Source organism: Lathyrus oleraceus, chromosome 3 (genome assembly GCF_024323335.1).
Source record: "Lathyrus oleraceus cultivar Zhongwan6 chromosome 3, CAAS_Psat_ZW6_1.0, whole genome shotgun sequence".
NCBI classification, from domain to species: domain Eukaryota; kingdom Viridiplantae; phylum Streptophyta; class Magnoliopsida; order Fabales; family Fabaceae; genus Lathyrus; species Lathyrus oleraceus.
The window spans coordinates 393,625,917-393,637,674 of NC_066581.1; the positions used below are offsets into that span (position 1 = coordinate 393,625,917).

The 11,758-nt window shown below is 39.5% G+C and overlaps 1 pseudogene; it reads right to left on the reverse strand.

Moving 5' to 3' along the window:
- Positions 1-10,318: 10,318 nt before the first annotated feature.
- LOC127133851 (uncharacterized) lies at positions 10,319-10,418 on the reverse strand (annotated as a pseudogene).
- Between the last annotated feature and the right edge of the window lie 1,340 nt (positions 10,419-11,758).

Consider the following 11,758-nt stretch of genomic DNA (forward strand, 5'->3'; position numbering starts at 1 on the left):
AGAGCATTCGTAGCTCGGCTGACACGCACACAAACAAAACAAGGCAAAGGCAAACGTGGAGCCCGACTGCCAATCACTGGACTTATGTCAGCATCCGAACCAAAACACACGCAAAGAGGCAAACGTGGAGCCCAAATGCCAATCACTGGACTTACATTGACATCCGAACCTAAACAACACAACAGATAGATAGGGAGTCGGGGACTCAGCCTATAACTGTCAAACACACACAAACAAGACAGACAGCAAATGCTAAGGAGTACGGGGACTCGAGCTTAGCAAAGGTCAAACAACACACACAAAAAGAAAAAGGGCGCCCGGAGAGATCAGCTCAATCTCCTGCCTACATACTTCATCTGGTGTGAAGATCAGGGCGATGTAGTTCCCCTACGCAGGGACAAAGGTTCTAGCCTAACCAGATAACAGAGGGAGACACAACACTAGGGAGACTACGACTCGAGCCTAGATGTTGTCATGCAAAAGTCAACCCTAAGTTAAGGTTTCTAGCTAAATGGCACAAGGGCCAACCTATCCTGAACAGACACAGGAAAAAGCAAAGTCTCGATTGCAACAAGGGCAAGAGAAAGGGGAGAGGTCTCAATCACAGCAAGGGTGAGAGAAAAGAGAAAAGTTAGTTGTTAGTCAAACTCGGCAAGACATCGCGTCTCGTGCCTACGTATCTCACCTGAACATGAGAATCAGAGTTGCCGTAGTTCGGCAGGCTGGGAAAAAGGACTCTATCGCAACGAGGGCGAGAGAAAGGAAAAGGCTCGATCGCAACGAGGGCGAGAGAAAGGATCGCAACGAGGGCGAAAGCAAGCAAGGATTAGCTGTTAGTTGTTAGTCAAACTCGGCAAGACATCGCGTCTCGTGCCTACGTATCTCATCTGAACATGAGAATCAGAGTTGCCGTAGTTCGGCCGGCAGGGATAAAGGATCTCGATCGCAACGAGGGCGAGAGAAAGGGAAAGTCTCGATCGCAACGAGGGCGAGAGAAAGGAAAAGGCTCGATCGCAACGAGGGCGAGAGAAAGGAAAAGGCTCGATCGCAACGAGGGCGAGAGAAAGGATCGCAACGAGGGCGAAAACAAGCACGGATTAGCTGTTAGTCGTCAGTCAAACTCGGCAAGACATCGCGTCTCGTGCCTACGTATCTCATCTGAACATGAGAATCAGAGTTGCCGTAGTTCGGCCGAACAACCCTAAACATGGCTCACACAAGGGTTAAGCCACACAGACTTGACTTGCACAGGAAGCAAGTCAAGCACAAAGCTATTGCACAAGGGCAAGCACAAACTAAAGCCTAAGGAAGCAAACAAGGCAATCACAAACACATACAGCATAAGAATAAACACACCAACAAGGGGGGCTCAAACATCAAAGGTTAGGCACTAGGGCCAACTGGAATGGGGTAAGTGTTGCTCTTAACCTTGCCATTGAGAGGCTAAGGTGAAGCAGATGAAAGTAAATGAGGGGTGTGCCTCATTGCTTCTATCCCTAATCAGGGAGAGCATCAAATAATAGAAAGTGGGGGAGTTCAGAAAGATGGAACTCTTTCCCCATTATTGACTCGATAGATCTTGGGTTTTTATCTCGATGCTTCAACCATGTAATGGGAGCAGAGAGAGGACACACTGAATAGTGGGGGATAGATTGCTTATCCCTACCTTCCACCAATTGCCTCAAATGAGGACTTTTCCTGCTTGGGACAATTTTAAACAAACACAGGCATTGCCTCTTAAGGAGGACTTCAGACAGTTTTCCCGGTCAAATAACAGACCGGGTCTCCAGACTACATGAAGAAAGAAAGGTTTATACCTCAAAAGCAAATGCTAAAATAGCACAGCAAGCAAGTTCAGAGAACTTAAGCAACTAAAGTACCTGAAAAAGTCAAACTTATTAGTAAACAAGTCAAAAGTTTAAATCAAAAGAAATGGCAAACAGTCAACACAGGGGATCAACTGAGCAAAGCATAAGACTCAAGTTATGAGTCAAACCATCTGCAAAACAAAAGGTTAGCAACATGATGTACATAACCAAACTCAATCAAAACTGAGTGATCTTTTGAAGCATTGGCTTAACCTGAAACAAATGAACTCAACTGTAAGCTAAAAGACCACTAGGACTAGCCTAGGGTCAAGCATGAAAGAAATAATCAAGGCAGCAAGGAAAAGTCAACTCAAAGTCAAAGTCAAACATTTGGGAAGCTAACACATTTGGGCCCACATTCAAATCATGCATTATGATCATTTCATGGACATTTAAAGTCAACACATGGCAATGGGAAGCACACAAAAGTCAACAGAATGACTTGCATCAAAAGTCAACTCAAACAATCCCAAAAATTATGAAAATAATCACATTCAATCCTAACATCTAACATGGTATACATGTAAAATTTCATGGCATTTGGATGAGAGGAAGGCAGCCAATTAAAATCATGAAGTCAAACCAAGTTCAAGCAAGCATAGTGAAAGTCAACAAGCATGGGTCAACTTCAAAAAATCATATCAAATTGAAAACAGATGAGAAATGAATGAGATTAACACCAATGAAAAGCTTGAAATGTCTAGTATGCACATATGAAATTTCATGGTCATGTGATAAGATTTGAGAATTTCACAAAAGATTTGGCAAGGCATAGCACAAAAAGTCAACAAATGACCAAGTATGGAAGAAAATTCTCAATCAAATGGAAAGCAGCAAGATTAATTCCAAGAAAATTCATACATCAATTAGACATACAAGGGATCATTCATGCAAAATTTGGGGTCAATTGGATGTAGGGAAGCATGTGAACAAAATTAGGGAAAATGCATGATCATGGTATAGCAACAATTGTAACACATGACTTCAAAAATTCATAACCCTCAATCCACAAATGATAAATGCACAAACTTTATACCAAAATGAAGGTGAACATGTCTAGTTTCATCACAAAAAATTTCAAAGTCATTGGACATAACATGAGTATTTCACAATTGAAATGGTAAGATGTATCATTTATGCACACATGTCAAGAAAATATTTGTCAATTAAAAACCAACCAATGGAAAATTAATTAAAATTCACAATTAAATTCTAGACTCATTTGTGATCATGTGTAAAAAATTTCATAATTTTTGGAATAAAAATGAATGAGAAATTAAATGTGGAAGATGGATGAAATTATGGGTGAAGTATGAACAAACTACAAGGCAAAGGTGGTCAACACAAGTCAACGGATGGCAATAGTGTAAATATGCGCTTCATTTAGCAAAGCGCTGCGTTTCAAGGCCAAGTGATGAAATGTTCTGATTGGCTCCTAGCCAATAGAACAGTGGATATGCAGGAAATTCAATCAAAAACAAACATTAACCAAGTTCAACATTCTGGGCAATGGCTAAGGTTCATGACTCGACAGCATGCATTCAACATCATCAAACAATCATCATCAATCATCCAAACAATCATCAAGCAAGCAGCATGGTTTTAGCAGCAACATTATGTGTTCATCATTTGTAAAACAAACTTCCAGCAAAAAAACATAACAACATGGCATTGATACAGCAGTTCATGCATCAACATCATGCAGCATTAGGGTTTGGCTTCATGCAGCAACACGATTCAGCATCCAACATCATAAACATGGAATCCAATCAACATGAGATAAAAGGCATGGCACACAGTAAGTTCATGCAACACAATGCATCAATCAAGAGACCACAAACAAACATGACAAACACAAATCAATGTAGATTTTCTTGGATACTCAAAACAGCAGCAGGGCACTAAAACTTCATTGAGACTCATCACCAGTCTGCAGCATGGCTGACAGCATAGCAACAACAGTAGCATTCATCATCCACATGTTATCATCATGAACAAAAGCAAGCAAACAGTATGGTATTCAACATGGTATCACCAACACAAGATCACTTAGCATGGTACACAACAAGGTTCATGTAACTAGGGTTTGGCAATGGCAGCATGCATTCATGGTATCTTCATGCAACATAAAATTCGTCCAGCACACAACAGCATAATATTGAAATGCATCATGCAACATTAAGATATCAACAAATGAAACACGAGCTCGTGGTATCCCGGGCAGAGTAGGGTTTCAAGATAACAGCAGGGTTTTAGCATTTGTTCTTGAAGCAAGTACATCAACATTAAAAAAATCGAACACCAAACACACAACAGCATAACATTTATTCTTGTAACATCATAACACAACCAAGCAGAACATGATCCAAGTGCATTTCTGGGGCAGGTTTATGGTTCAAGCACAACAACATAAGTTCAACACCAATATTCATCATTCAGTCCAAAAATCGAATGGCATGGCAAGCATCAAAGCAAAAACAATGTTCATGCAATGTCCAAAGCAGCCATAAACTAAACATAAACCAATACCAATCATGTGGATTTTCTGGGGAAGTTTATAATTCAGCTCAGCAGCAGGGTTTTAGCATGGTATAATGTGTTCATCAAAATCATCATCAATTGAAGTTCCAACCAACAAGCAACCAAACAACAGCATGACTAACATGTTCAGCTCATAGAAACAAGCTTCAAGCAACATCACACAATAACATGGCAATGGTGCAGCATCACATAATTAAAACCAGACACAACAAACAGCCATTCAAAAGGATTTTCATGGGCAGGGATAAGGTTAATCAGCAGCATTTGAACATTCATCATCATGCATCTTAAAAAATCAACATGCCCAGAATTAAGAATTAAACACTCTAACAGCATCATTAAGCATCAGGCATCAAGAATGTGGGATCATATTTCATTAAATCCATGCTAGCAAGGTAAATCGAACAGAATTATGTTTGAACACACAAAATGAAATGAAGATTTCTTGGCCAAAACACAACCAAATTAAGCATGCTTTAGTTCTCTAGAATCACGATAAAAAGACCTTTCAAAAACATACTATGGCAGGGCAAATGATTGAAATCGAAAGCTTACTTGATTTTTGAGAAATGGAGATGCAACAGTTGTTTGGAGGTTCTAAGCCCAAACAGAAGCTCCCTTGGCCTTGCAATGATGGAGGAGGAAGCTATTTAAACTCAAGAATGCTTGGAGTTGAGGGAATCACGATCTGCCACTTGAAGGGGTTGAAGAAAACAGAGTGAGCAAGAGCTATTACAGCAAGGATTTGAGGCTGCAAACAACTTCCAAAGGGTGCTCAGATGAAGGATTGAGGATGGAAGCTTATGGTGTTTTGAGAGTTTTTGGCAAAAATGTGGCTCGAGCAAAAATGCAGTTGAGAGAGAGGAGAGTGTTCTGGTTTTGCTGCTGTGTCAATTAGGGTTCATTTGTGACAGAAAGATGTATTTATATGCTGCTTAACCTCCACTAATCAAATGGTAAGCTGGTTTTATGTAAAATGAATCAAATGCCAAAAATGCTAAGTAGCATGTAAGTGAGTAAGGGAGGGTGTAGGCTGGTCGAAATGGGCTTTAGGCATGCTGCAGAAGGACCTTACCAAATGCTGTTTTGAAGTCTGCTCTTTTAATTGCCAACTTTGTATTGCTTAAAATGCATCATTTGCATATTTGTCCATTGTGTGCACAAGTGAAAAGGAGGGTGCAAGGTTGGTTGAATTTGGGCTTGGACAGGCTGTACAAACTTTGCCAATTGCTGTTTGTGGTTTGTACATGTACTGCTGTACTTGCTTTTACTCAATGAACCAAAATGCATAAAAATGCCAACTTTGAATTTGTCCAAAATGGTAGTGAAATAGTGAAATGAACATGGTTTAGGGCTTGAGACAAGTCACAAATGTGATTTAGAACATTTTCCAATTGGTAAAAATGAGAAAAAGTCAAAAACTCAAAAAGTCAAACTTTGGTCAAACCTTGATTTTAAATGAAAAAGGTCCAAAAATGCCATTTTGAATGGTAAGGTTTTAGGTCATGAAGTTTATATTTTTGGAAAGAGGATGAAAAATGTGGTTTGTAGGAAAAAACCCCACCAAATTTGGCCTTATGGTTTGAGAGATATGCTCAGTTGAAGTTCAAAATTTTGTGAAAATGATTTGATCATATCTTGACAACCATACATGGGATTTGAGAGTTTTTGGACTTTTTGAAAATGGGAGAACAAGACCTTCAACTTTCATGTTGGGCAAAAATTCATTTGGAGCTTGTATCATGATGCAAGTTGAGGATCAAGAAGTTTCCATTTTTGGCAGTTGAAATTACAGGTCCACTTTCTATTTCTGAAAATTTTCTGATTGGCTTCAAATTCTTCAATGATGTTGATTGCCATACCACATGAGGCCTATTAGGACATGAATAAGCTCCTTCAAACCATTTCCATCCATCAAAACCAAAGAATCAACCACAGTTGACCAACTTTGACTTTCTAGGGTTTTGGACTTGACTGTGCACTTCTGATGAATTCCAAACCCTAATTCTTTGAGATTTTGACTTCAAATGATGTCCCAAGGCATATGAACTCTTGATTGTTGACCATGGTGCCCAAATTCCTCAAGAATGGCCACCATCCACTGCTTTGACTGATTGCTGACCTTTTAGGGTTTTCTGCTTGCCTGTGCATTGACTGCTGACCTCTGAGCCTTCAACCCTTGACTTGAACATTTCAAAAAGACCCCCAAGGCATGTGAACTTGTTGGACAAACCCTAGGGCTTTGATTCCTTGAGAAACAACCTTGCTTGATTGGTTGACTGATCTCCTGATCAGCTTGACCTAATTCTTGCTTGCTTGCTCTTGAGGCAACTGAGGAACAATGCAAATGCTATGCAATGTATCATGATATGCTATGACCTAATACGAGATGGTATGTATAATGATAGGTGCAAATTTGAGGTGCTACACATGGGTGCTTCTTCTCCCCCTAAGTCTGTTCAACACAGACATCTCCTTCAACAACAACTGCACCTGTAACATTCAGAATCACACTCTGATATCTCCTTCAATAACAACAGCACAACACAGAACATTATTCTGTCAACATCAGCTGTCACCTGTTTAGCCTAGCTAGCTACTTCAGCATATACTAACTGCAGATCTCCACATCTCCACACATTAACTGCAACTCTCCACATATTAACTTCTCCCCCTTTTTAGTCAAAATAGACCAAAGTGACTAATTAGACAAAATAAATGTCAATCAGTCCAGCAGAGAATGTCACAAAGGATGTTATAACATATAAAATGTTAAAACACAATGTCAGGTGGTACATAACCATAATTATACACAACTACATTACCTGAGATAATCAGAAATCCAGGGAACTCATAAAGAGCCCAAAAATTACATCATGGCATCAAAAAGGACTGCCAAACAAAACTACAAACATTAAACAGAAAACATCAGAGCATACAAGCATCCAAGCATCCAAATAGGGGAACCATCATCACCACAACTTAGTCTGAGGAGCTAGCATCTTCTTCACCTTCAGATCCAGAACTACCACTAGATTGATCTTGAGAATCAGACCTCTCACTTGAGGTGTGGGCATCTGTCTCCTTGGCTTCACAAACATTATCTTCTTGCTCCAAGCTACTAATTAGAATCTCTAAAGCCTCTTTCCTAGCCTTAGCCACCCTAATCCCAGTTTCCAACTCCTTACATGTTTCTTTAAATTCAGCAATTAGGCCACCTTGAGAGGCTGGCTTCTTCCTTGCAGATGTCATGAAAATGTCATTGACATGACTTCCCTCAAATAACATGTAATGAATTGACAATGGAGTCTTCCTTCTACTAGGGATATCACCTGTGTTTAAAATCCCAGGTTGCTGGCTTAAAATTATACCACAAATGATTGAGGGAAAGGCAATTGGCAGCTTCACTGCATTAGTGGAAGCATGTCTAACAGTTTGTTCAAACATGAACCTCCCATAATCAAAGTTGATCCTGGTTCCAATAGCATATATAATCCTTCCAAGAACATTAGAGATTGTTGAGATGTGGTTTGTTGGTTGATAACATGAAATTATATCACATTTTAAGACTTAATTTAATTAGATTGTATTATCATTTACTTTAATTTATCCCATTTTATCAGATATTATGCAGTATTTCTTTTCTATTTACATCAGGTACCCATTTTGAAGCAAAAGTGAAAAAGGGAAGAAAAGGAGGTGTAAAAAGCAATAAAAAGGAAACAAATAACCAAGACCAAGCCCAGCCCAAAAGAAAGCGCACGTTGCCCCTGTGACGGGCGTCACAAGGGTTGTGACGAGCGTCACACCAGTCCACTAGCTTTTTGGCGCAAGTTACGCTCTCAGAAGAATGGAGGTAACGTTGAGGACTTCGTGTCCTATTCCCAAGCCGTGTATTTAGCCATGCTGAAGACTCGTAGGAAACGCAAGGCAGTTACCAAGGCTATTATAAATAGCCATCTCCTCTCTTTGCCGAAAACAAGTTTTTTGCACGCTCGGTTTTGCGGAAGCTCTGCCAAATTTTCCTTTCACGCCTTTGCTTATTTTTCTTCCTTTCCAGCATTGTTCATTTTATTTATTTCTTTTGCAAGCCTTACTTTCTCTTTTCCCTTGCAATTTATCTTTCCCGTTTTTAGCTTTTAGATATTTTTCGCATAATAGTTTCTACACCGGAAACTACTGTGCAACTTTATACCGGATTTAACCTTACGTTATATTCGAGTTTTATTTCCTTGATTTATTTACTGCTTAATTGAAGAATCGAAGAACAAATCCTACCGGCTTGTGGTGGAGTGTTCAAGACCATTGTATTACGCATTCAGGTTCTTTAATTGTTATTTAATTTTTTTATGTTTTATTCTATTGTTTATTCATATTGCCTGCCTGGAATGAGTCTGTTTATGCATGATATAAATTCTTGTTTATTTAGCATGTCTGGCTAATTTGCCTAGGTATCGGTATGTAAAGTAAGCAGAATAAGGGATCGAGACTGAGTCGGTCTATCTAAACTTAAAATCAAAATCAATCTTTTTATGGTCTCAACTTACAGGTTTAATAACAAGATTTTTTACAAAAGTAAAAGACATAAAGAAGTTAAAATCAATAGAGCGAGAGTTTGAGATTTTAACTGGACAGTGTAAGTTAGGCATTAATTCTAGATCAGGGCGAGAGCAAGTTTTAGAGTTAATTAAATTCTGACCTTTTCCAAAAGTATTTTTAAAGATTGAATGTGAGGACGAGAGTTAAGCATTTGGATTTAATTATATAACCTAAGTCAACAGAGCGAGAGTTTGAGATAAGGGTGTTTAAAACGGTCAGTATTTTCTTAAAAAGAGTTTCTGCAACTTTATTGTTTTCAAAATATGGTTTTTGACTTAATTATAAGTGACAACAACATTAATATAAAATCATGGTTTATTCAACAGAGCGAGAGTTTGAGATAGAACCTTTAACCAATAAAGTTAACCGAAACGATTCATTTTAAAACCAAGAAACCGACCAAGACTTGATTCCCTAGTTTTGACGAATTACATACCGATATCCGTTTTATTAATATTTAATCTAGACATTAGTTTAGCTCTTAGTTTTTCCCCAAACAATCAAACATCTTCACCTTAGATTTACGTAGTAACCTTAGAAAACGGTATATCGGTTCATAAGTCCCTGTGGGATCGATATCTTTTAAAACTACGCGATAGAACTGTGCACTTGCAGTTTGTATCCCATTCTCGACTCACCCAGTCGAGCGATCAAGTTTTTGGCGCCGTTGCCGGGGACTTTTATTCAATCGATATCGTAACTCTTCCGTTACGCTGTAGAGACTAAGGTTTCTTTTTCTTCTATTTTCTTTCTTTCGTTGATTTGTATGCCACGCACTCGCTCTCAAGGCGAACCGCTCTATTTACGAATCAACGATATAGAACTATATCTCCGAGTCTTACGACGAATTCGGGAATATCGTGCTGAAAACAATCTCCCTCCTATAGACCTTCCTGATCTCAAAGATTTTCCTTCTTTAACCGAGATGGCAGAACCAGCTCGTGCTCTTAGAGATTACGCCGCTCCATCGCAAGATGAACCGCATTCAAGTATTGCTCCGCCCGCAATCGAAGCAAACAACTTTGAACTTAAACCTTCGTTGTTGCAGGCTGTGCAACAGAACCAATTCTCTGGAAATCTTACCGAAGATCCAAACCTTCATTTATCCGTATTTGTCCAATACGCTGATACTGTTAAAGCTAATGGTGTCACTTCAGAGGCAATTCGACTTCGTCTTTTTCCTTTCTCATTAAGAGATAGCGCTAGAAGATGGCTTCAATCTCTTCCTTCCAACTCAGTCACCACATGGAACGAGTTGAAGAAAGTTTTTCTTGCCCGATTATTTCCACCAAGCAAAACAGCTATGTTAAGAGCCCAGATAAACGGATTTAAACAGAAAGACAACGAGTCTCTTTTCGAAGCATGGGAAAGATACAAAGACATGATGAGACTTTGCCCACACCATGGTTTGGAAGACTGGTTAGTAATTCACACATTTTATAATGGTCTCTTATACAATACAAGGTTAACAATAGACGCCGCTGCAGGTGGTGCACTAATGAACAAACCTTATGCTGATGCTTACCAGCTTATCGAGAGCATGGCCCAAAACCACTATCAGTGGGGAACCGAACGAACAACAGTGGAAAAACTCAACCGAAAACTGGCATGTACGAGATAAGTAACCTTGATCACGTCAATGCAAAAGTGGATGCTTTGGTCCAGAAGATTGAAAGTTTAAACGTATCGCCTCCAGCAGCCGTGGTTGCTATAACTCAGAATTGCGAGGTCTGTGGAATCCAAGGCCACACTCCTGCGGAATGTCAACTCTTGACTGGAATCCAAACAGAGCAAGTAAACTATGCTCAAGGAAGCCCCTATTCGAATACCTATAACCCAAATTGGAAGAACCATCCAAACTTCTCATATAAGAGTAATAATGCTTTATACGCACCTGGACAGTCTCCAAATCAAGCCCCATCTATACCTCCAGGATATCAGAAACCGAATCCTAACAATAATACCCCTAGAAAATCCAACTTGGAAATCATGATGGAAAACTTTATAGCTTCCCAACAACAAACCAATAAAGATTTCTTAAACCAGAACATACACACTGGCGAACAACTTAAACAACTCGCAAGCAAAGTAGATGCCTTGGCTACCCATAACAAAATGCTGGAAACGCAAATATCTCAAGTAGCTCAACAACAAGCACCTACCGCTGCACCAACTGGTACATTCCCTGGACAGCCCCAACCCAATCCGAGAAGCCAAGCTCATGCAATTATATTGAGAAGTGGAACGGAAGTGGAAGGACCGTCTGACCCAAGGATAGAAAACCAAAACCCTGAGAAATCCACTGAGGAAAGTGAACCTAAGGAAAAGGAAGAGAGTAATAAGGAAACCCTAGAAAAGAAGGAACCTTATGTACCTCCACCACCTTACAAACCACCTATACCTTACCCTCAAAGGCTTGTTAAAACCAAAGATGTAGGCCAATTTAGAAAATTTGTTGATCTCCTTAAACAATTAAACGTTACAATTCCGTTTACCGAAGCTATTACGCAGATGCCCTCATATGCTAAATTCTTAAAAGAAATTCTTTCTAATAAGAGGAAACTTGAGGATAGCGAAACCGTTACACTCCCTGCCGAATGTAGCGCTATAATCCAAAACATGCCCCCTAAACTCAAGGATCCGGGTAGCTTCTCTATACCCTGTCACATAGGAAAATTTGTCATCGACAAAGCCTTATGCGATTTAGGAGCCGGAATTAGCGTTATGCCCTTATCCATATGTAAGAAACT